Below are 5,020 nucleotides of genomic sequence, written 5' to 3' on the forward strand. Positions count from 1 at the left end.
AGGTGTTTGTAATTTTAATTGTCCACTGATAGATCTGTTTTATTTAAAATTGATGGCAAATTAGTCAAAAGATAATTCTGCCGCGATCGAAGGGCGCGTGATTTGTGATTCACTGGATCTGAGTTTAGCCTATTTATTTATCCGCACAAAATCACCCCCAATTCCTCTCCACACGTAAAAAAAGGAAATAATAATATATTAATGAAAATGATATTAGGATGACCATGTTTTGATATTTGCACTAACTCATCTTGTCTTTTATTATTTAAAGAGCTGTCAAAGGTTAATACAGTTCCCAAAAAGCCCTCACAAGCCAATTAAAAATGAGAAAAGACAAGCTGGGTTATTGATTAATACTCCTAACCCGCATTTTTTATAATGGTAATAAATGCACGAACCCAGCTTGTCATCTTTTTTAATTGGCTTGAGAGGGGCTTTTGCGAACTGTAATAACCTTTGGCAAATTGGGGTTGGGTTGGGTTGGGTTAGGGTTGGGAAAAGCCAACCCAATTTAATTTTGGATTAGGTTTGGGTTGAGGCCTTGGCAATCTTACCCGACCTCCATCCTAATTTTCCATGATTTTCATAGGATTATTATTTTTCCTTCTATTTTTTTTCTGTTTTGGCCCTAGATGAACCCAAATCCAACCTGCCTCAAACCTGAACCCAAACTGACCTGATTTTCAGGCAGTTTGGGTTAGGGTTGACCATCCTGAACCCGGGAATCGGATTGGGTCTTATTAGGGTTGAGAGAATGCTATTTCAGTTTGGAATAGGATTGTCCTCAACCCGACCCAACCCAACCCCACCCGACCCGACCCGAATTGCACCCCTGTCTAAAACATGGTAGTGCAATTATCACTAGCGTTGCTTTCCTAGAATTTGTTACCAGATAGAGAGGGGGTGGCAATATCATATGAAAGAGATGATATCTCGGACGGTTTTTTATATATTTACGCGGCTTCTTTCTGCGAGGACGGTGCCGTGGTACAATCGCTGCAACTCCCAAACTCAAAAAGCACTGCCCGTACTTTACGGTCAGACTGTCGGGCAACATCGAGGACAGGCAGCTAAATTACTAAAATACCAGGTTTTCATTTCCGCAGCAAAGCTAGCCCATCATTTATTCGGTGAAGCGATTTATTCGCCTCCTTTTTCTTCCCTGGGCCAGCCCCTCCAGTGTATTTAATTATGTCAATAGGTTCAAATTTCTGTTTCGGTATGCATTTCGGTCCTCACTAAAACCGAAATTTCTGTTGAAATCCGACGAAACCAATAAATTAGTATTTTATTCTATATGAAATTTCAATTAAATATTAAATAATTAACAAAAATCGAGATTTTTGTTGGACAGAAAAAGTGAAATTTTGGTCGAAATAATGTAACGTTTCGGGTATCCATAATTTCAGTCTCCGGGTTGACCGAAACCCGAAATTTCAGATTTCGATCCCAAATTTAAATTTAAAACCATGTTTATGACTACTCTTTTCACAATCCAAGGGCCTGGTCCGAGGAAGAAAAGGGGGTGATTATATCATTTCCCATTTTTTAAACTCCTTACCCACCATAATCCGGTCAACCAAACATGGGATATTTATTTTAGCGGTAGTATTCCACCGGAAAGCTTTTTTTTCCCACCAATCTCCCAGGAAGTTTTTTGTTCCATGAAAATCCAAAGAACCAAAAAAATTCCGGCAACCAACTAGTTTAGTGATCCAACCCATTCATCTACGTACATATTGTATACGTTTGGATTGGATTGGAATCAGGAATTCTTTAGGTTTGAAGATTGAAACCTTAAACTAGGGTATTTTCATCTTTTTCAACATAGTGGATTGGAGTAAGGAATTTTTTAGGTTTTAAGATTGAAACCGTTGTTACAGATTGATGGCAAATTAGTCAAAAGATAATTCTGAGGAGATAAAGGGGTGCATGATTTAATCGCAATAAAATACACACACAAATTCACACCTCTCCTTACGGTAAAACGGAAATAATAATATATATTAACGAAAATGATATCAGCATGACCATGTTTTGATATTTGCACTAAATAATCTTGTCTTTCATTATTTAAAGAGCCGTTAAAGGTTATTACAGTTCCCAAAAAGCCCTATCAAGCCATTTAAAAAAGAAAAGAAAAGACAAAATAGGTTAGTGATTAATACCCCCAACTCATATTTTTTTATAATGGTAATAAATGCACAACCCCACCTTGTCTTTTCTTTTTCAATTGGTCTAAGAGGGCTTTGTGGGAACTGTAATAACCATTGACAGCTATTTAAATAATAAAAGACAAGATGAGTAAGTGCAAATATCAAAACATGGTTGTGCTGGTATAAATTTCCTAAAAAAAATAGAAAAAAAAAATATAATGAAAAAACATCAATTTATCAAGTCAGTAAGAAATTTTCATTATGATCACCACAATAGAACCTTCATCTTCAAAATGTTAACAATGGACCTCAAAACCCTAGAAAGAGAAGAAAGAACAAAAAAAAAGTTAGCATCTCATTGAAACCCTCAAAATTAGGTCCATGGATGGCTTAGAAAACTTGAAACCCTCAAAATTGGGTCAATGGATTGCTGAGAAAACCCCAACAGCCCCTCCTGCATTACCCTTTACAAACCCTTTTCTTTCATTAAACCTAAAAAATCCCAACAAGCCCTAAAAAAAGACCCAACCCTCAAACCCTAGCTTTCTGCAACAATGGCGTGAATCCATGGTAAGGGCTCGACTCCTCCTTACAAGAACTCAAACCCACCTCGGTAAAAAGATTCAACATCTCATCCAGGTTTCTATTACGAAATCTATGCTCGTCTCTTTTAAGAATCTTCAAAACAGCTTTAAAAAACCCTACCTCACAAGGAATAACGAGTCCGCCTCGTGATTGAAACCCGAATTCTTCTTCAGCTTTTTTTAGAAGAGAGATGAAGATGGGGAAATTGAGGTAACGAGTCGGAATCACGAATCGGTATTGCTCTGGTCCCACATAGACAGGGATAGATCCAGCGGGGATGCGACTAGGTGAGTAGGAGTCCGAGTCCGAGTCCGAGTTGGATCGGCGAGGGTGACTCGTAGCCTTCCATCACTTCATTATTTTCTTGAGTTTGACGATTTGGCGTATCTCTTCGACCTTCTTATTAATGGTGCTCGCCATGAAAAAGCTTGAGAGAGAGAGAGAGAGAGAGAGAGAGATTAACAAAACAAGGGAAGGAGAGGGAAAATATAAGGCGTAGAAAATGACAAGATTTCTGTGTATTACACTATTACGAAAATAACGCCCTGTTTAGGCTCTGTTCACTTGTTTTCCCGGAAAAGTAAAAGAAAATGTTGGCATTAGGAAAAGAAATCCAGGGAAACTGTGTAGGAAAAGGTTTCCCATGCCTACTCATGTGCGCAGGAACTGTGCAGGAAAAGGTTTCCCGAAAAACTGCTTGCCACCTTTTTTCACTAGTTTTTTCGGAAAAGCAAATCCGACCAAAATAGTGGGATTTGGTTTCTCACACTTGTGAGAAAAGAGACATTTCCACATCATTTTTGGCAATTTCCATGTCTTTATTTGACATTTTCCACCTAAGCTTGTTACTTTCTCAGGAAAGCAAGTGAACACCAGAATTCTGTCTTGTCAAGGAAAAAAGAGGTTGTTTCGTTCCTGCACTCGAGCACAAGAACAGGGTGGGGCCACATTTTGGGTTGGATCCAAAGCATTCATTTGATGGGCCCTTTCATGGGTAGGGTGTCCACTAAAAATCAGCTCCATTGGATTACCTTAGGGTGTCCATTTAGGGGGCCAAAAATGGACAAATACTGTTTGTCCCCAAATCTGCTCATTTTTTGCCTCACAAATGGACAACCATTGGTGATCCAATGGAGGTGATTTTTGGTAGGCCCCCCATCCATGATGGGGCCTTCCAAATGAATGGTTAGGATCACCCCCCCAATGGCCCCACCCCCTTGTTTCTGTGCTCGAGCGCAGATAAGCCTATTTGTGCTCGAGTGCATGAACCCTTTTCTCTACAAAAATACCCCTGGATTAAGTTAAAGCAATTAGGTTTTATATGGTAGGCACTTATAGTCCGTACTGTACAGACCACATCAAGGAAGGATCCAAACCGTCCATGTGATGGGCCACAACGTAAATAGGTAGTTCCCCAAAAATCATTTCCATGGAATGATCCTAGCCCTCCGATATATAGAGATTTCCATAATATGTAGTTCCTCTATAGATTGGAGGGTTTGGGATCATCCTATAGAAATGATTTTTTGGGCACAACCTATTAAGTTGTGGCCCATCACATGGATGGTTTCGATCATCCTATAGTGTGGCCGTATAGCACTTTTTGAAAAATACGGGACTATAACTATAACTCTACAAGGGCTTACACCAAACAAAAACTCGCAATGACATTAGGGGAGTGATAAATCGACTCCCCATGTGTCTTTCTCTCTCCAATTTCTCTCTCTAACCAAGAGGAGAGAGAAAGACACATGGGGAGTCGATTTAAGATATTTAGGAGTCGATTTATTCTGATAACACTATAGTTAGTGGCTGCTCTTTATATAAAAAATTAAAGAAAATTAATCCTTAGAAAATATGGCTATCACCACCTCTCCCCTTCTCATTTCTCTTATCAGAATATTAGTCGAATAATATGATTGTGAGCTTGAAATTTGTGAATTTTTATGCCTATTTTCTTTTTCTCTCCCTTCTTCTATGTTGTAAATATATGTACTTTTGTATAGTATATGTGCTTTGAACTAGGGGTGGGTCCAAACCAAAAAACCAAACCGGCCTCTTTGGTTCGGTCTGGTTCGGTTTTCGGTTTGGTTCGATTATGGAAATTGGTGGTTCAGTTCTGGGTCTCAAATTTGGGAACCATTGGTTTTCGGTTCGGTTCTGGGTTTGAGGTCCTGGTACCCATAACCGAATTGAACCGAACCGTTTGGCAGCTCGTTAATACTAAAAGACAAGAAGTAGGAGTGTAGATAACAAAACATGGGTGTGCTAATATCATT

The 5,020-nt window shown here is 39.1% G+C and overlaps 1 pseudogene; it reads right to left on the reverse strand.

Annotated features, from left to right (window-relative positions):
• Positions 1-2,687: 2,687 nt before the first annotated feature.
• On the reverse strand, positions 2,688-3,161 carry LOC143855681 (protein SMALL AUXIN UP-REGULATED RNA 51 pseudogene; annotated as a pseudogene).
• Positions 3,162-5,020: the final 1,859 nt, after the last annotated feature.

This window comes from Tasmannia lanceolata, unplaced genomic scaffold (genome assembly GCF_043159265.1).
Source record: "Tasmannia lanceolata isolate RefF3 unplaced genomic scaffold, GAP_Taslan_0.1 ptg000023l, whole genome shotgun sequence".
Lineage (NCBI taxonomy): Eukaryota > Viridiplantae > Streptophyta > Magnoliopsida > Canellales > Winteraceae > Tasmannia > Tasmannia lanceolata.